Here is a 21,958-nt window from a genome sequence, read left to right on the forward strand (position 1 = left end):
GTGTGATCAAGTGCTCCTAAATGAAAGGTTGAATGGTATTACATTATGAGTGACAGCAGGGAAACATAATGGAGTGCTGGGACAAACCATAAGACCTTGTAGCGAATGTTTTACAATTTTTTCATTATTATTTTTTCATTTTTCACTTTCCCCAACATGAAGTGTTCCAAGTGAGTATAAGCCCGAGCAGCATTAGTGACTGACAGAGGTAATTCACAGAAATTTGCACGTTTACCACATGCAAAAGTAGCGCTAAAGAGAAGTGGGGCTACATACAATATTTTTGGAAACATTATCGATGAAGTATCCCAAGGCAGAGCTTGTTAGAAATTCGTTGGAATTGCACGTGTAGGTTTCCTCCTGGATGAATTTGCTTTTGTTAGCAGACAGGGTTTATACATTCAAATTTTAAGTTTCATTTTAGTGAAAAAATTTCCTTTTTTTTCTACCTCATTTTACACACCCTTTGGCTTTCCAAAATACAGCAAGTGCACCTCTCCTCCGCTGAGTTGCTAAGGGTGGCTCTTCAAGGTTGTCGAGTTACCAGTAGCTGTTTTTCACCTTGGTGGCATAATAAACTGATCATTGTGCCCTTAGTATCTGACATAGTGTACTGCCTATTGATTGGCCTTTCCATGATAAAAAGGTAACCATACTGTTATTGTGTGCTACATGCATTCCCTCCTTCAACTTATATTTTCTTGAACACCATCAAAAAAATTCAAGCTATACTATATTTTTGGTCTGGAAAATAACTGATCATTTAGATTTCAGATTTTAAAAATATGTGTCTGCAGCAGCAATTTAACCACATGCTCACATTTGATGAATCATGATATATACAGTATATTTGTATACACTGGTAAAACACAAGATACTGTTCTATCTATAGACATTACTGCCCATGTCTTGGTTATAATAGCTTCCTGAGACTCAGCCCATACTTGTTTGCTCAGAGGTCTCAGAGCTGTTGCCAGTCTGGGATTGTCAAGCCACTGGTAACACTGTTAAAAAGTAATCACAGGGAATTGCAGTATATAACCAGACAGCACTGACCACTCATGCCCAAACCTGTCACGAAACCGGAAAAAAAAACAAGAATCTCACTGAATATCACTTTGTAATCATTGTTTTGTGTCATGTTAGAATCATCACTGCCTGTAAATGATATTTTCCCCTTGACACATTCTAAAACTGTGTTTGACTTGTTCCTCTTGTGGAGCACAGATAGTGTAGACAGAGGGGTGCGGATGAATATTCGATGTATTAGCGCCACGCAGTCAGGTAACACTATGCGCAGACCCCCCGAGGATGCTGGGAAAGGGATAGTCAGGATCAAAGGGAACGTGGAACACAGCAGAATGAGGGATCTCAGGGCTTAGGGGCTCATTAGGAATATTACAAAGGTAAGGCTGGGAATTAGCGCTGAGACAGTCTTAATACAAAATCCTGGAAAGGATGGCTTAAACATGTTTTACTGGCATAGGTAGAGGATTTGGCTGTAGTTAAAAAGTACTGATCTTGTGTCATTATGCTCATAATGATCAATCCCACAGAGGGATGTTTCCTGACCTTGAGTTACAGAACAAATACTGTATATGGCCAAAGCTGTTGCAACCAATAATGTATCACACTTCCATTATAGTAGATAAAGGATTTATTTTTCTTTTGTCTTGGTTTTTTGTTTCTTTAAATTTTATAGCACAGCCAACATGGTGCTTTGTTATAGTATTCTGTAGTTCTAGCCCTGCATTGGTACCATTGCTGTAGATGTTTGAACAATCCATTCACAGCATGAACAACCTCCCTGCCTGTACAGTCTGCTGAATAAGAAAGGAATTTAAAAAAGAAAAAAAAAAGATTTGATTTGTATTGATTTTAGATGTATATTTCTATTTATGGTTATGCATTTTGTGTATTTGTATAGCACTTTGTAATATAGTGTTATATAATAAAGATAACTTATTCAAATTGGCCACGGTTCTGCCCAAAAGTTAGTTGTAAAGTTTTCTACCATAAACTTGTTATTGGACATGAATGAATTATGGCAAGACATGAGGGAAAAAGCTTGGAGCCCAACAAAGAGATGGCCAAGTCTATAGGGAGTTCTCTATTTACCTGCTGTTATTCATGTACCATATGTTTTCTGTGATTTTTTTGACTCCTTGTGGTTATGGCTGCAGACATTATCTAGAAGTCTACATCAATTCTCCACACTCTTTTTAATTCTTGGTCAATGGCAAAAATGGTAACCAAGCAATCAATTAAACGAAACATTAGTGGAGTTTTAGATGAAGTGAGGATGGCAAGCCAGCTGTTTGCATACCACGTTTCCTCTCCTTTGTTATGAAGTGGTGTATGTCTGTTATAATAAGATCAGGCAGGTATTCATGGTGTCCATATGCACCGAAAATGCCCAGGAGCAGCACTCAGTCAGTGTATTTAGCACGTGAAAAAAAGAAAGATAGAGAGGGGTGAGACTGCACTACCATCTGGGCAGGGGTGTCAGAATCCAACAGAGGATGATGGAGAGCTTCATCCAGATACCTTGGAGGTTAGAAATAGAGGCAAAGCTCTCATTAACATCAAAGCTAATCAGATCCTGAAACATGAGTCTTTGGGACCCATGGCTGTGTATCAATGTTGTGTTCATTTGTAATCAGGTGATGATGATTGAGCACACCAATGAGACCAGGGGCGAAGTTTTGTTGAACCATTCCGAAGAATGTTCATAAGACACAGCACTGCATCACTTTGTTAACATGTACTGCGGAAAAGTCATCCTCACTGCAGATGTTACAGATGTCCCCTCCAAAGCATTGAAAGACTGTTGCTTGCAAGATGTATGTCCTGTGTCATAATGCAGAGTGTAATTTACATGGAAACAGAATTAAGCTCCACTAAGTGCAGCACGGTCTTTGGAATAAGTCAAAGCATTTCACTCCCTGAAAGACGCGCAGAATGGTACTCATTGCTTATCGTACAGCTGCTCTCAAAATTATTCAACCCACATCGCAAAATAGGTGTATTGGCAACATTTCCTAACACCACAACTAATATTACAAGTGGTTTCTTCAGATTCAACACAATGTGCCACTTTTAATGACTACTGCAGTCTCAAAATCATTCAACCTTCTGAATAGAATCCCTCATAAGAGCACTTATTTGTAAATCAGGTGTTATCTCAAGAACACCTGATGCAACCTATCAAGGGCCTCATTAGTTGCATAAGGTGTGCTTGAGAGAGAACACATCAAATACCCGGACTGGCTAGGGGTTTGTTCAAAGAGACGTTTGGTTGCACGTTAGAAATCGGTAAGTCAAAAGAAGGACTAGCCTCCGTTCCGCTAGCTTCTGTTACTCAGTGCAATCTCCCATTCAGCATTTCTTTCTCCAGTAATTCTGAAAAAATGACGCATTTTTGTGCGGTTTACTTCACCCATTCTAAGACAAATCAGTAACCACTACAGTACTGGATATTAGAAATTGAAACCTTCCTGTTTAACAAAGTTAAACAATGATTACAGCATGGATACTTTTTCCCAAAGCCCTCCTCTAAAGTAAGTTTTCCAATTTTAAGGTGTACTCTCTGCTGTCTAAAATCTCTTTACAGACATGTGGCCTTGTTTGTTGAGCTGTGATGTCCATGGAAGTCAGGGGGCTTATGGGAAATGGTGTTCATTAGATCACTTAAAAACAAAAATACTGCATAAACAATAGTATTAAATCGTTTTTCAGAAAACAGCTGTCTTGATCTAGATATTTGAAGTGATTAAGTTCTGGTTTCACTTCTTTTTAGCACATATAATGTAGCACATCGTGTTAAAGTGTAATTTTAAAGACAAAGCCATATTAACTGAATTTCATTGTTAACCAGCAGTCGATCTAATTATGGTTCGACTACTGCTGAATCATTCTTAAAATATGTAGTAAAGTAAGACTGAAGTCTTCAGTCTTAACCCAAAGTACTATAGTGTTACAATTCCTTGTTAACCTCCTAATAATTTATGAAACTGTGATAAAAAGTTTTGTAATTTTCTGATTCTGCTTGAAAGACTGATTTTGCGTAAAAGACTGGAGGCATAGTTTTACTCTTTCATAATACTCTACCTCGTTTTATCTTGTGCTCACTGTTGTGTGGGAAGTAGAGGAGCAAATCCCATTGGCATCTGTTATTTAATTGTTAATGCTAAGCATAAGGTTATGTTACTTGTGTTCCATGTTGGCCTCACTCTCCTTGTTAACATGGGTCCCAGGGTACATTTTGTTACAGTGCTGCATGATTCATCAGTGCAGTCAGGGTCAGGCAATATATGCACTGTATTTCTCAGGCGTGAAACCAAACACTTAAGACCACTGTCAGGAGAATACTGGAGCAGTTGACACTCTTCTTGGGTTGCTTAATGATAGCCTATCTGGAACACAGTGCTACAGCTCCTTATGTTAATAGATTACTTTGCCAAATTAGCATTCCTGAGGACTGCAGAGGTCAGCATTATTGTTTTTTATTTTTCATATAAAAGATTGACAATTTCAGAAACGTATGAAGGTTTGCCTGAGATTGATTCCCAACCATTCCATTTTTTCTTTCAAAAGACATAGTAGTATAAGAATTCATATGACTGCCAAAACACCAGTGTAATCTCTATAGCAGCAAATAGGCTCTATTTAACATGTATCAAGTTTTATGATGATTCCCTATATGTTTCTATTGCAAAGTCAATAGTTTTACAAAGCATACATGTTCATTCATTTCATTTCCAGTAAGTCAGCCACTTTTTAATGTTTACAAGGACACTTCTTGAGAAGTCAAGTACAATTTACAATCAAACTTAACTGACATGCAGTATCTGTATTTTGGTTTCATTGTCCTGAACCAAGGCCCTTAAAATGAAGCATGAAAAATGATAAGAAATTATTCACACTCAGTTAGGCAAGGCAAGGACTTGTGCAACAATAGAAATCACTTGAAATGGCTACGCTCTCATTTCCAACTAAGCATTTGAAAGGAAATTGTTTTTAAGTTGTGAACAGGTTAGATTAATGCAATAACATCTGCTCACCTGAGTGGTTAATTACTTAACAACCTCTAGTGGCAAATTTTACAAATGATTCATGCCCATACAAAACTGATACAAACTAAAAATAGAATGGCAAATGTCCTATCCCAGTTAATCTGGATAACTCATAGATGTTGTGACCAATTTTCATTGAAGCAATTTTCTACTAAAGAAATAGTCCCTATAAAAGCTGTTAAAGATGTTTCAAAAAATATTAGAGGTAGAGATAAGGAAGAATAGGGTGAATCAAATCTTTAGACTCATCTGTACAAAAATTTTAGAAACAATTTAACCATTCTATTTCAAAACAGAGAGCATGTACTGGATACAATCAAAATTCGCCGCCACGCAACGCCTTTCTGCAAAAGCTCAGTTTTCACGATGGAACCTCAGGGCTCCTTCCTTGGCCCACTACAGTTTACATTTCAGCAATAACTTTATATTGATCCCAATAACATTGAGATCCTGTGTATCTTCTGTCTGATATTCTTCAGACTTCACATTCTTCATACTTCAATTTATACTTCACATATTGATCCCAACAGTAAGCTGTTCTTCTTTTTATGTAGTTTGTGTATTACGTTTTAATAAATAATAATCTAATAATAATATCAGGAAATAGTTATTCATGGTTTGTTTACATCATGTCTGTATCACTGTAATTCATTACATGCAAACATAGAAAACATAACATTACTTAATATAAGAAAACAACCTTGAGAACACTGCCAGAAGCTTCATGACTAGAAAGATAGAGCAAATCACACATATTTTAGTTGCCCTCCATTGGCTGCAGCTACAGTTCAGGGTTGATTTTAACATTCTACTATTCATGTTTAACACACTGGCTGGGTCTGTCCCCCAGCTATATTACGGAGCTTTTAAGTCCCTACGAGCCTATAGTTGCTGCCTGAGATCATTGGGAAGGTCACTTTTAGCTGTACCCAAATCTAATTTGAAAACTCAGGGTGAACTTGCTTTCACTATTAAGGCTGCAAAGCTTCAGAATGTACTCCCTGAGGAGTCCAGCTTTTACCAACAAGTTTTAAATCTTTTCTACAAAATTTAGACTGACTTTGTGTTAACTTATTTACAATGCCAGTGCTGACAACTGCTACCTTAATGATCAATCAAACAATCAATCTTTATTTATATAGCAGCAATTAAATCAATAAAGTGGTCCAAGACACGTAAGATGTAGCAATGATGTCTGCAGTTACCTCATTAGTCACACTGTAAAAAAAAATGCTACTAAAAAGAAGGGAGGGGTAATTCAGTGCAAGAAAAAAAAGTAGGCACCAAGGATAAAGGGATAAATACAAAAACTAGGTATGGAAAAGCAACTACTCAGATTGAAATGCATTTAAGCTTGGTATTTTTGATGCCACAGTGGCAGTGAGAGAGCGAAAATAAGATATGCCCTATATGTTTGTGAGCTTGATGCACCAGAGACAAATTCTCAAATTCGTTGATACCTCCGTCATTTGTCTTTTGAAATCACAATCATTGCATCAGTAATCTCCTTACTTAGCTCACTTTGTTTGTATTGTTTCTTTTTAAAGGGAGAGGGTTTGACATAATGATTGAAAATAGGTCTGTAAAACATTTTGGCAAGGCAATTAATATTGCAACAGGAGAGGCAGTTTCAGCGGTCCATCAAAAAATGCAGTGAATAATTAATCTTGAAAGCTAAGTTCAAAACCAATCCATGGTAGTAGTTACTATTCAGTGGGTGAGCAGATTCAGAGCATAAGAGATTTGCACTGTGTGTTTGGATTAATGGACAAATTACATGCACAGCCAACAATTAAAGTGTTAAAGTTTTCATTACGAGACAAAACTTTATAGTCAAAATAACTGAATGGTTTAAAGTCACAAAGGTTCGAGTGAATGTTTTACAGCACAACACGTTCTGTATACACATGTTGAATGTACTCGATCACAAATATGGCACCAAATACATGCACTGAAACATAATTGTTTACATTTTATTGTATATTAAAAATCCACAACCGGTTTACAAAGAGGAACAAGTCAGGGTTTCAGTTCCTTGGTTAAATGAACCTTGAGTGCTTTGTCTTTTTGATAAATAGCAATTGGATTTAAATTTTTTTCCCCACTGACAATGGTATTTGCTCAGGCAGGACAGAGACATCATGTGTTGCTAATTTACCAGCTGATCACTATGTACACAAACCACAATCCATTCAAAAAACATTCTTGCTACACCAACTGCTGCACACTCTGTTGCTTGTTAAAGCTTTATCTCCAACTACCCAGCCTCCACCTGTGCCAGCATATCTACTTGAGCCTATGGTACCTCTTAAAGTGATAACACAGCACAGTGTTGCTACCCTGCTGCTGCTCATTATGCCCCTGCTACACCAACAGCATGGTTGCTGGATAAGCAGGGCACAGCCTAATGCAGAGCAATGAATGCCAAACATCACTGCATCACCTTTGTTGTTATAAATGGTTTATCTTGTGATTAAAGTGTTTATGACTTAAGGATGTTTGGTAGCAGATTTGCTTTAAATGAAACAGTGTTTCTGCCATGCAACATTAGTCACTAAATTTCTCCAGCACATTTGCAACACTGCTAGCAACAAGCCAAACAGCAGCATTTCTGCACGGTCTGAGCTGTCCAACTTTTTTTAAAGGCCTTGCTTAAATTCAGATATGTGAAAAGAAGAGCATGGTGATTTCCATGCCACAACTGTTTTAGGCCCACTGACTTCCACTACACTTTCTGAAGAAATTATATGATTAGCATTACAAGTTTTCTCTCACACATTCAGTGAGGACTAATACCTTTACCGTACCGAGTATGGCAGAAAATTGTGTAACTTTCATGAAGGCATATCACCCTTTACTGGTAATGTTAAAACAAGATGCAATGAGCTGCATCATACCACAAGACGTTAAATGTTCTGACATACTCACACACTAAAATACTGTGCTAATTTTGTATCAACAATTTCATATATGTATTCAGTGAACATCACTAATAGTAAACCCAGTTAGTGTTTAAGTATAAAGTTTGTTTCTTTATTTTTTTATGCTTTACCTGCGTTTTCTCTGCCAGGAAGGTTTTGTTTTCAGTGCCATTTGTCTGTTTGTTAACAGGATTACGAAGAACTGCTGGCACAATTTTTACAAAACTTGATGGAAGGGTGTAGCATGGGCCAAGGAAGAACCCATTAAAATTTGAGGCGGGTCCGGATCTGACTCACGAACCAGCAATTAATCGCGGATCTGGAATATTGGCCTAGGCAGAGGTCTGTCTTTTCCAAGTGCCAACAATTCCAACACATAATAAGAGAAACCAAAAAATAAAACAGTGTGCAGTAATGTTGCTGATGAGCAATTTGATATTTCATATTGTTGTTGTGCAAGTTTAGAAATAGACAAATGTGTCATTTATCGTTTTTATTTACTGTTTATTCCTGAGTTCCTGTAATGTTAACATATTAGTAGTTACTATAAATTAAATGTCTTGTTAAATATCTCTGTTATATCTTTGTAATCTTCACTGTATAAAAAGGTTGACTTCCAATAAGAACCCTCAAAATAATAGGCCTACTCACCATCACATGGCAGTTGCATTAATGTTCCAGCAAACGATATCACCATAATCAACATCAGTGCTTGGCTGATTTGTGTCATGTGTCAAACTGGCGAGAATAAGTCAGTTATTATTTTATGAGGAATTCAAAAATTTAAGATGGACAGGCTGCATTAGTACATTTCTAAATCACTGTTATTTAGGTCATGCAGTCTTGCTCTGTTTGTTTGAATTAAAAATGTGGTCAATTTCTACAAAAAGCACTATGTCATTTGATTTATGGTACAACATCTGGTGTTTCCTAATAACTTCATGTGCATCCATGAGCTTGTATTACACGCAGTGCGTCTGTACAGCCTTTGCAGGTACGCTACTGCATTTCATCCAGGAATCTTTATTGCGTCTGGAGCGGAACACCCAGGTCCAATTAAGATCCTTTTCTCACAAAATGAATCTTTACCGGCTGTCTGTACATATGTACAGACACCAACCCCATCATTCAGGATGTACAAATATGCTGCTTAGTTATGCAGTCCTGCATGAGTCCCTGCAAATGTGAAATGACAGACTTAGCCAAAGGGATGACCCACTGGCAGCTCACTGTCATTGGCTTTCCCCCTGTGGATTAATTTGTCATGAACATTAGGGATATCATCCTTCAAGTCAGCCAATGAAAGTCATGGGATTGGCAGATAAAGGGCATGGGGGATTTCAAGAGGGTAGATTCGCAGGGCTTTGTATATATTAGAGTGTGACATAAAGCCTGGAGCTAGTGTGTACTGCTCTGCTTCAAGGTAATGGATACCTGTCTTCTTAATCATGTCCCCACAGAGCTAGAGGGAGTGAGGAGGGGGCAGGACATATTGTTAAAGAGATCTAACCAAAAATAAATCCAGGCTACAGTTAGGGTCACGACCTGTCCCATAAAAAATGGAATCGTCTCGCATTTGACAATTAAATATTAAGTCTTGTTTTGAATCCTTATGGGACTCGATTTGTTCCATATTTTTTTCCCCACCCGTATTCCATAAAGAGCCCACCTACTCTACCTCTGATTAGTTCTACTCGTTGACTCCATTGGTTAGATTGGCTAGGGTTAGGCGTGACGAGTGAAATACAGATCTAAGAGGCAGACGGGGCACGAGCGGGTCAGTCCTGTCAGAGGGAATGTGCACAAGGCAGACACAGCTGCTGTATTCGAAGAACCATTCAGCAGGGGACTAACGTTACCACGTGCAAGGGCAGAGGACACAGAGTAAATTCACTCAATTCGTGATACCTTAGAAGTGTACAGTTGTTTCTAGAACGTACTGTGTTCAGAGTCATCCAGATATACAAGTTGACAGTTCTCTGAGGATCCACCCTGTCTGCGCGTGTGTGTGTGTGTGTCTGTGTGATAGCAGTTCAATCAATAATTAACTTACCCTCCAAAGGTTAGGCTACCCCATCCTTATGAAAGGAATATAATTATTTATGATGATGATGTTCTTATCCTCAATATAACTGATGCGACTGTGCTTTACTCTTATTGACTCTAACTCCTTTATATTCATGCAGAGTGTAGCAGAGGATTTTGAAAATGATGCATAAAAGGCATAAATTGGTGCATAGAAATTCACCAGGATGCAGAACATAAAGTATCTGACACTCAGAATCTCATGACCTCTCGAGCAGAGGTCATGTTCACAGGTGAGGCAATGTAGTAAAGTTTTACTCATGTGAAGCTTAGACACATTAATCATTTCATTCTAATGAAAATAGCCGCAAGCAATGTTAGCCAACACACAATTATCTAGCTAACTTTTTATTCTATTAGATGACTATGCATCTACTAAGGCCAACGTTATATTATGAATTCATGTGGTTGGGGGAGGAGGGCAGGGGGCTGCTGCTCATCAAGGTGCGGCAAGCTTGTCTATCACACATTTCTCGTAAGGCTCTATTGTTATTTTATTTAAAGTATAGAATTTCGAGTGCATTAGTCTAAACTTTAGAGGGGATTTTTTCACAAACATTCACGGTTAGAAGGTGTTTTCTTAGCCACCTCATTTACCTCAGAAAAAAAGGTGGTCACTATATGTTTAAAATGACTACGAAATAAAGTAGTATGACGGAAATATATGGCCATGGTTATGGAAAACTGATGCATACATTTTCTTCTTCTTCTTCCTGTTTTCATTATTACTGAGCCCAGTGAATTGCAGGGGGAATAAGCTCTTTAAGGGATCACGGCTCTTTCACTGGCACCATGTAGCGACCCTTGCTGTTGGAAAGGTCCTGCCTCTCAATTTTCTTATTTATTGTATTTTGTCATGAATTCATTCATTACTCTGAAAGACCTTGTGGGACACCGAATTATTGACACACACAGCTGGGACTGCTGACTGGGAGCCACACATGTTGAGTCGGCCATTCCCAGGAGGAGGCAGTCCGGTAGAAAACACAGGATTATCTGCCTTTACAACAGATCTGCAGTTACTGACCACCTATGTCCCTGAGGGGGAGCCCAAGTGGAAAGATATTCCTACAGATATTAATAGAGTAGCAGACTGTCTTCATTATATTATTTTCAACAAATTATGTCATTCTTTGCATGCCAAGCTATCTGTCATGGGGTCTGGCATTTCTCTCTGCTAACAGTAAAAGCAGTATTTTGTGACTCTGCATTCCCATTTTGGAGAATATGACTTCAGCAGAAACTCAGTAATGCTGCCTTCATCTCCACCAATCTCTTCTTCCCCAGTGGCCTTATGCTCCTGCTCCAACTCCAGGAGGAGTTGCTCCCTTTTCCTGGGCTTGACCAGTGGTTGTAATCTCGTTTTACTGAACTCTAAGGACCCCACCGTCTTGTTAGCTCCAGTGCAAAGAACAAGTCCATTCATTATATGGAGCCTGATGAATGACTTGGTCAGACAGTAAGGGAAAGCCAAGGTGTAAATGTTCAACCTCTCATAAATCACATAGACGGGCAAGTCTAGACCTTAACCTACATGTACTCAGGAGTGATGATACCTTTGTATATTCCTACCCAGTTGTGTAGAAACATAGTTTGAGAATAGTGCTGTGCTTTTGTCTATCTCAGAGTAAAGTGTCTTTGTATGAATGGTAGAAACATATCATAAGACTGAAGCTGTGAAAATCTTCTTTGTTAATATGGTGTCAAGAAATTAGACGCAGTAGATGATTGCCAGTCATGAATGCTTACTCTTTTCATAACGGGTTCTTTGTAGTTTTCAAAAAATATTCACTGCCGTAGTCACACAGAAATCAGTTTTTCAGCATGCTATCTATTTTACACAAACTCGCCTTTGACAGCACAGAACAGTGCAGTGTGCCTCTCCCGCACACACACACTCACACTCAAAGAGTTTTTAAGGCCTATACTTCATCACTCGCATGAGAACTGCATGTTTTCTGCGGCTGTGTTTGAAACATAGTATAATGCCTTGTTTTTCTCCTGAATATAATTTCAGTGAGAGCTATGGTCTCTAGGTAGTTCTTGCTTCCTGATTAAAACAATACTGTCTACCCAGATTGCAACTTAAGCAATGAATAATCAGTCATTACAATTAAATGTAGCCAGAGAAGAGACAGGTTTATTCTTGTGCAAACCTGGTTGGTTAAGTGTTCCAATTTGATTTCAGACCAAAAAAATTGCTTTGTTTTCAGTAGATTTAAGGCACCACAAACACTGTCACTCATCATAAAGGTTAAATAAAAACTACAAATGATCCCCATCATGTGCAAGTTAACGATTTGCTTTAAGACGCATGTATATATATATATATATAAAAAAAGATATATTAAAAATGTATGCATTTTTTGTTGCTAAATGGCAGTTTTTATTCACTTTTGTAAGAATGTTTAGTCTTCACACAGTTCTGATGAAGAATGTAGTTCAGTCATTTAGTGCACATTGGAACACAGAAAGAATAGCATCCAAACATGCAAAGACACTCATCAATATTGTAATATTGCGCCGTCAATATTAATAATCTCTTTTATTACCAAGTCTTAAATTTTCACGTGGCTGATTCCTTGTGCTGCAATTTTTAGTTAGATATTGATACTTCAGGCAGCCCTTCTCCCTGTTTGCTGCCTCATTCATTAGTCTATTTTACTTAAATTGAGGCCAAAGGAACACCCACATAATTATTTGACTCTATTAAAACACCAAAAAATTCATTTTTTGAATTCATTGAGTTCATTTACCCTGGCAATGACCTCCATGTCCATGAGTGTCATTAAGGATGGTAGAGAAAGGTTCATTTGCATAATGTTGTTTCAATAGACTATGACTTTAAAGGTAAAGACTGAAAGTCAATCTGTAGGTCTACACTTTATTACACATTATTTTAATCTAAGCTGAAAGTGATTGACATGTTTGGGCAGATATGCCACATAAATACTCAAGTACCTTTGGTTCTGCAACCAGTGTGGGTGGTTATCAACGTTAAGACAGCAGGCAGATGGTGTCTGACGGCGATGTTGGTTCCAACCACTATGCGATACAATCTTCAGACTGAGCACATCTGGAAAAACACTTAACATATTTAACAACGAAATTCAACAAACTAACAGATTCAACAAAGTGAGTTATTCTGAAAGCACATATGTGGTCCTACTTTAATCAAGGGATCATGAACTTCTAAGGAAAACATATTCATAGAAGGCTTTAGATTCTGATAAGGGATTTACTTGTTACATTTCTTGTTTGTGATTACCCAGGTTCAGCCACATAATGAGTTGGCTTTGAAATTCAAGGTTTCTCTTGAACCATCCATCTAGTTTGAATCATATTTAGAGTGTTATATACAGTACACATTTCTGAAGACATCAGATCTTCTGGATAAAAACTTTTTTTTCTTCTTTGGAGAAGCTTGTAGTTTCATCCTGGCAGGGTAAGATCGAGGTCCTTTTAGGCACCTGGGCACATGTCTTTTGGAGGCCCTTAACCACAGAAGGGCCTCATATTGTAAGCACTGTGGGACCTGGGGCCGTAGTGTACATCTTATGCTTTGGCATAAGGGACCAAGGGACCCTCACACTGTAAATGCAGAGGAGCCCAGGGCCCTAGTGGTCAGCTCACTTTTTAAGCACTGTGGGGTCTGTGGGACCCACATGGTTAGTTCACACTATACGAACCTACAGACTTACCTAAGGGCCCTTGCACTCATCTTCCTTGGAAAACATTTGAGATGTTTTTGGTTTCATATTGGCACTGTTAATTGGCCAGAATTTGTTTAGTTCGTTATCTACTAAGATTGAGCCCTTGTGCCCAGACAACCAATCAAATCGCTTCCTTTTAAGCCACAAACCATTTCTGCATTCAAGCAACAGGAGCCTTCTACACAAGAGCCACAGATTCTGAACCACACTGGCCTTTCCTTCTGAAGTCGCCCTCTTATCTAACTTAGAAACATGAAAACTTGTCTTGCGTCTTCTTATGCAAGAAACCAAACATTCACTGGGGAAATATGCACAGCTTAATCAGTTTTCCGGCTAATTAGCTGGTCAGCTGCAGCACATTAAATAACACTCAAACATGCCTGCAAGTGTCAACTCAGTCCGTTTAGATGCTGGTGAGGTCCTACACAAATGTATGTCTGTATTGTCTGCAACTCTTCTGCTGCAGGTACCAGAGCTAAGCGAACCAGCTCTTGTTAACCAAAGACATCAATGGCTGACACAAAAAGGAAATGTTTTCCTTTCCTCCCTTTTAATAATGATAAAATATTAATGCATAAATAAAAAAATATATATTTTTATTATTATTCCTAATTTCGCTACATTTTCCTTAGATGCAGTAGAACTTACTGGCAGTGCAGTTGTGCAGGCTTTCTACGCTATTTGAAAATGCCACCATACTTGTCAACATAACATCACAGAAAGGTCAGCACCCCAATCTATCCTCCTCCTGAGGCCACCTGGTGTAGTGGTAACTAGGTGCAAATTGGAAAGTGCTACTCATAGTCAGTCATACTCGCACAGCTTAACTTAGAAAGAGAGAGAGAGAGAATAGAAAAGACATAGTAGACTAACGGCCGAAATACAGGAGGCACAGACGTGACATGTCACCTGCTATACAGACTCCTTCTTTTAAGCATGTGGTTGAATGCCAGCTGTTTTTTCTATTTATGCATAGGCTTAGTTAGTACTGAATGAATTAACCAGATCATGCAAGATCATGGATACACATTCATTTGATTGATTTGATTTATTGTGCAATATAAAAACACCCACAAGGTTGCTCTGCTGTGTTGCATTGTCTCTGGTACGAATAGGTAGACAGATTGCTTTTTGCACACTTGTATGTAGTTTTACCTGATAAGAGCAGATAAGGAGCGCCATGTGGCAACTTCAGTTGATTATAATGGAAACACTATGCTTCATGTGTTCACATCAGGACGACACCACATTTCACTGTGAAAAGCCTACCTGTAGTGGGGAGTTATATACCACCACTACATCATTCAATTAAAATGTCCCCGACACGCACTTTATGACATCTTTTGTTGGCAATAATCCTCAAATCTTTATTCAGTACACAAACACAATAAATGAGGCAATCATTTTTGGCAAGATGTCATCATAAAAATTACAGTGTGGAAAAGCATATTTGCTTTTTCTGCGTAGGATAACCTGAAATCTGACGAAACAAGCTTCCTCTCTGTTTAGCAGTCCGCCTTCTCAGAGCCTGTGCTTAAGTCTGCCTTACACAGTTCTTTGTCCCTTTGTCTGTTTCTCCTCAATCCTAACCTGAAATGTAGCATGTAAACATGCACTTGAGGACTTTGCCATCTGTCATCATGACGTACATCGCTCTGACATACATACAGATAACACGTCTTGAGCGAATGTCAACTCTTAAGACCAGCAAAGAGAAGGTCTCTATAACCCAGACTCTACTTACAGTGTGGTAAATAGTGCCCCGATTTACCATGTTGTCAGCACACTCTGGAATTCACGGTGTGAAATACATAAATCACATTTAAACTATAAATTGGCCTGCTGCTGAATCGCAGGGTTAAACGCATTTCATGCCAAACTAGCCAACATGCAGGGAGAGAGAGCAACAGATTAATTGACACAGTTGTGGCATTCAACCAATTTAAGAAGAATGAAATATCATTACTATGCATGAAGGCATATGTGTGCCAAAAAGTTGGATAATTGAACAGTAAAAGCAGTAGCCATCAAAAAAAAAAGAGAACACATTTTATAAAACTGCGAGGGATCTAGGAAACTATTCTGTCTGCCACCACATCAAAACAGGGACAAGGATCCTTTAAAAGAATGTATCAGCATATTGATGTTCTGTACACAGAAGACAGCAAACTCTATGGGTTAAAGACTACCAGGACGCGTACCATAAGTGTAATCAATGCGTCTGCTCTTAGCTCACTTTAAGATTTGTCAGCATGTTACGCGTCATTACGGAAAAATGATCACAGTGACAACTTTTACTCTAATGAATCATCACATGTATTCACAGACAACATAGCTACATAACATGATGAATGGACTGAATTTCACACCCTCTGTAATAGACATAACTCATTTTCTCTACAGTTTCTGCTCAATAACATGTAGCATTAGGCCAATAAATAAATAAACTCTCACAAAACTCATAAAAAGTTGGGGGGGAAGTGCGCTTGACATTTGAGTATCCTATGAATACAATTTACAAGATGGCAGACACACTTCCGTAATAAGGAGTTGCACTCTGCTCCCACACTTTACCACTCCTGGCAAAACTTAGCTCTAATTTCCTCAAAATATAACTTACTCTCTTGAAACACTCTGAAAATGTTAGAAAAGAATTATTAATTTATGCACTGCAAGACACCGTTTACATACCTGAAAACGAGGCGCCTGTCTTTTCCTGAAGGAGAACTTTTACTCCAATGAGGAAAACTCCGCGATTCACGGACTTAAGTGGGCGGAGACAAAAGCAATCGATCTCAGACTTGCAGGGCTAATCAGCCGATCACTGATAATGCTACCACAGCCCAGTTTTTAACAACGAATAGTGATAGAAAAATAATACATTAAGGATATTTTCAGGTTTTGACACTTTTCAAATACAATGAGGTTTTTGTTCTTTTTTTTTAAGCCCATATACGATCTTTTACCCTGACTACAGGATTTACTGTTGAACTTATATCAGACCATTACTATCACTTTCCTTCAACTTTGAAAAAGGTTGGACTTTAAAATTAGTTAGTAGCCTTTACATGACATTCATATCAAGGTGACAACCGTGTATATTTTGGCATCTAAAAATTATTGTTACCAACCTTGTGTTGTGGGATGTGTCTAGCTCCAATGTGTGTAGACCAGGCAGCTCAGAGCGTGAATGTGAGTGAGCGAGAGCGTGCACGCAGCGGAGGCCCGCGCCTGTGTGAATGAGTCCGCGGAGCGGACGGTGTGCGTACCTGGGACGCAAGTGAGAGACAGATGTGGCGACCGGGGCAGGTAGCGAGCTTAATGTATGTGTTACAGTGCAGATAGCCAATAAAGCCCCAACTCTCCAGCAGCAAAACGGCCTGTTCTTTCTGTGTCACTACTACTATTAACAAGCGTGAAGTCCACGGGAGTTAACCCCGGAGGAAAAGATGCCTTCGGCCCTGGAGAAGACGGATCTCCCCTGTGTCCCCCAACCGCGGTCGGGAGACTAAAGCAGGAAATTTCCATAAAAAAGCATTTTAAGGTGGTGTGTTTACTTAAGATGTGTGATATGACTAGTCGTACACTGGTCCCTACTATGATGCAGCACTCATACATCCTGATATTCAAGTGTACCATGGCACATTTTAGTATTCCTTATGGTAATAATAATGATAAGAATAATATTTTATGAGAACAGAGACCAATCTGTCATGCTGATAGTATTTTATGTGCGGTTCAGTAAATAGTTTAGCACAAGTCACACTGAGTTTCAGTGTTTATCATGAAGCCAAAGGTGATGAATGGTTTAGGAATGTCCCTCCTCTGGGAAGGAAAGAACAAGAGTCAATTGTTAAGATACATTTTCATTGAGGACTAGATTAATATTTGTTGCCTGAGTTACCACATTTTGAGAACATGTGATCAGTCAGAGTCAAAGGAGAGGGGGAGCCTCTGAAGTGCAAAGAGCATTGGAAAAGGAGTCAATTATACAACTGTCCAAATATCATTCCTCCGTCTCTATTCACATGCTTCCTTGTCCGCTCTCCTCTCGCTCTCTCTCTGTGTCTCTCTCTCTCTTTCGTCTGCAATGGCTCTCCTCTGGCTGAACGTACTGCGGCCTCCCCAATTTGCTGGTCTTTCAACTAAAACCAACAGGATTGCAAGTGACAGAATGATAAGTCGACAGACAGAAAGACGGCAAGATGTAATAGAGTTTGTAAAGTGCTGACAATGTTGACGCTATTGATCTAAGTTCCCATACTTTTATCACTGATGATGACAAAGGAATGTTAATTGTCCAGATCTGGGATAATGTGAGTTGCCCTCTGTCAGTCACTTGCATCAGACAGTTTTAAATTTTACCTGGAGGGTGCAGTGGTGACTTTAACAAGACTCAAAGTCTTCAGCCATGCTCTGTGAGGCTGTAGTTAGGACCAGCAGTGCATTGAGCTAACATTAACATGATAATGACGACAATGTTAACATCCTTACTTTTAACATTTTGCATATTAACTGTGTGTTGTACGGTGTCCTTGAGTGCCTTGAAAGGCGCCTATAAATAAAATGTATTATTATTATTATTATTATTATTATTATATTCACATTTTCAACATCCTGATTGTTCATGTTGCATGTTCACCATCTTAGTTCAACATGTTAGCATGCAGATGAGGCACACGTGAATGTCACAGTTTTGCAGTCATTTGTATCACAAAAGCTTTCACAATTCATGAGGGGAACACGAATGTCTGTACCTGATGAACCAGCAATTCAATAGTCATTTTACTGAATAACAACCTAATGGAGGCACTAACAAAAATTCACCAAAGTCATTAGAATTTCATGTCTGGGAGTCATGAGTCCAAGATATTTCATTCTCTAAAGTCAATCCAAAATGTAAAGGGAATCCATGCAATATTTGTTGAGATATTTTAGTTAGGACCAAAGTGGTGGAGCAACTGACACACCAACACAAGAACACCTACGCTTAATTCATTCTTCATTAATATTATTACTATTTTGTAAGAAATTACTCTTCCAAACTTCCCTAGATACATTTATAGTTTCTTTTGTGTGTAATAGTGTACATAGCGTAGACAAAAAATGTCTCACGGAGGAAATAATTTATGTAAATATAAGGACAGTGTGGCACTTTGTTGTGGACAAAAGGAGAACACTTCCAATGACAAACTGTGCAGCAAGTGCTCCCCGCCTGATAAATAATACACACAAGTTTAACTACGGAGAGCATCGGTAACAAGGAGCAAAATGTTTGATGAATCTGGCTGTCTTCTAACTTTAACAATGTCCTTTCCCAGAAGCAAGACGCCTCTGTTTTTTGTTGTCATGGCAATCATATTCTAAGAAAAATCATCAACAGGTCTGCCACATCCACCTTTTTATACATTTATTTCTCCATAGAAGTATGTGGTACATCTCTATGAGATCACAGGCTAGGAAAGTGCGTTGTTGTCTTTATGTATATTAGTGAATGCACAGTGGATACTGTATTTGAATACTGGAAACATACGCATACAGCTGGAGATTTAATTAAAAGTAGGCAGCAAAAGTTTCAACAATTAGTGCATAAGCAACCTTGCTCCTGGACTCGGGTGTCAGTGTCATTTCAGGGTATAATATGTTATCCTCACCCAGAGATAGTGGCATGCTTCTGCCTTGTGTGCATATCCACCTTACCGGTTTAATTGAACAGCTGCTCAGCATCAAGATTCATACACACATACCTACTTCCTTGAATTTGATGGCTCCTTTGCTGTGACAAATATGGGGACAATTTATTGGTCTCCCTGGACAGTAAATACAAGGTTACATGCAGCACCAGAGCTTTAATTGCATTGTCAGGAGACAGTAATGTCTAGCCATGGCAGCTCTGATGTGCGCACATAAACTTGCATGGATGTACGCATTCACACACTCCCCCCCCACTGTCGGCATACACACACCGTTTGTGTCTGAATCTGCACTGCACATGCACATGCACACACACGCATTGTGCTTTTAAGAAAATAAGATATTTTGTCAAGGTCTTCTTTCTATGGATTCTCTCTTTTTCCATTTGTTGCACTTCGCTGCAGCCAGCATGGGACAGATACAGACACACGGCCGTTTGCAGGACCTTTATTCTGATAACACTGTCAGGGCACCTTGCCACTATACGTTTGACATTTATCTATTTTATTAGGCTGCAACGTTTATCTAATGTACTCAAAAACAGGTTTGGTAATGAAGAAAAATTATCACTAATGTTCTCTATTTCTAAACTGATTTTTAAAAATAAAATACCACAAAATACAATAAATGAATAAATGGACCAGAATAGAGCAATATACTCAATATTTTCCATTTGTTTTCAAATATAACCATGGTATAATATAATTAAAACTTGTAAAGGATTTAGAATTTGGGGTTTTGCTGGCTTTAAACACTGATGCAAGCAGGTGTGAACAAGGTAAAATTTGAACATGTGCTTTGAGCTCGATGCAAACATCAGCATAGCATCTTGCTAGTGTATGACAATTCTAACATTCTGATGATTAATAGGTATGTTTACAGGGATGCGGAAGGTCATTTGGAGTTGGGGGGGGGGGGGGGGCTGAGAGAAAGCCAGCCTCTATGATGATGTTGTACTAAATTCTGAGCAACATTCATGGTTTTAAATTGAATGGCAGGGATCATTTTATATCTAATGTTACTGACAACATGGCATGTGAAACTCTGCAGTGTAGTCCATAGTCCTCACTGATAAAGTTAAGAATTATGTAGGCTCCCTCTCTCACTTGTCCTTATGCGCTCTCTCACTCTCTCACTCTCTCCGTCTTTGTCTTTCTGTCTCTGAAGGGAGTTGGTCTGATGACATTTGAATTGGACCCATCATGCTCATTTTCAAATTCATACTTTCATATGGGGGTCACTATATGAATGCTCTGGTTTAGCTCCTGTCCCTTTAAGGCCCGCTTCCCAAAAAGGCCAGTCTACTCTGATTGGTCAGCTCCCATTGACCTGAGCAGGCATCGAGTCCATCAGTGTTTCCAGAGCTAATTACTATAGTCACATTTAGCTTAGAGTTATACTGTGAAGGTAGACCAGGGACCTGATCTGAAATTTGGGTGAGATAAACAGCAATCAAGTTTACAGTTTTCCTTTATCTCTTCCTCAGGTAAATGCTGCTAATGTTATTGCCATTGTTGTCTTAGTCTCATAGAGCCCTGTTTAAACGATCTGCTGCACAGGGTCTAAAGTGCACGGTGCAAGAGCATTAAGGGTGTTTCAGACTCCATTTTTGCCAGTTAAATGGTGCATAATCTGGGCGCAAAGGGGTTGTGTTTAGTCTCTTAATTAATCATATGTGTGTTTTCGGCTTAACATGAATTAAACCAATCAGAGTGTCATCTCCCATTCCGTTTAATAGCAAGGTGCTTCAGGTGCTGAAGTGCCCCTGTGTGTGTAACAAGCAGAGTGTACGCCACTTGTGAACTTGCCTTTCAGTGATGTATGAGTGTCATCTTTCACAATTTACTTTAAAGATTAGAGAGGTAGTAATGTCACTGCAGCAAATATCATGGGACATTTAAGCAGCAAAACTAAAAGCTTGACAGGACAGAAGAAACTCTCAGGGGTAAAAGAATTAAACTTTTAGCTTCTGAAATGAATTTTTTAGACAGCTCTGACGGAGCTCAGGATCTATCAGGTGGCTGCTGGTTGCTTTACTCCAAACAATTTCACTATTTGGCGGTGGGGGTGGGGGGGTGTGTGACCTTTTGGATGTGTAGAAGAGCACAGAACATTGATTAACATTAGATACTGACCGTTGCTGTGTCTGAGGATTTAAGTAATCAATGAAGATATGCAGCTGTCAACATGTTTCTGCTTTGTGACGTGACAATAAATGCCTAACAATAAATAAAGCTTAAAATACGTTCACATTCTAGAGAATGTTATTCATATTTTAGCCAATTCCTTTGTATTATTTCTCTAACCTGCAAACCCATCCACTGCTGATCAGAATATACATTTTTAAGTCCCAACTTGGGAACCAACCGTGGTGCTTGCAGATTTAACTGACAACTGCACATCAGTATTGCCTACGTAGACACACCTTACGATTTGAAAAATGCTCCCTTTATGCAGGAAAACACTTTGA

This window comes from Pempheris klunzingeri, chromosome 1 (assembly GCF_042242105.1).
Source record: "Pempheris klunzingeri isolate RE-2024b chromosome 1, fPemKlu1.hap1, whole genome shotgun sequence".
Lineage (NCBI taxonomy): Eukaryota > Metazoa > Chordata > Actinopteri > Acropomatiformes > Pempheridae > Pempheris > Pempheris klunzingeri.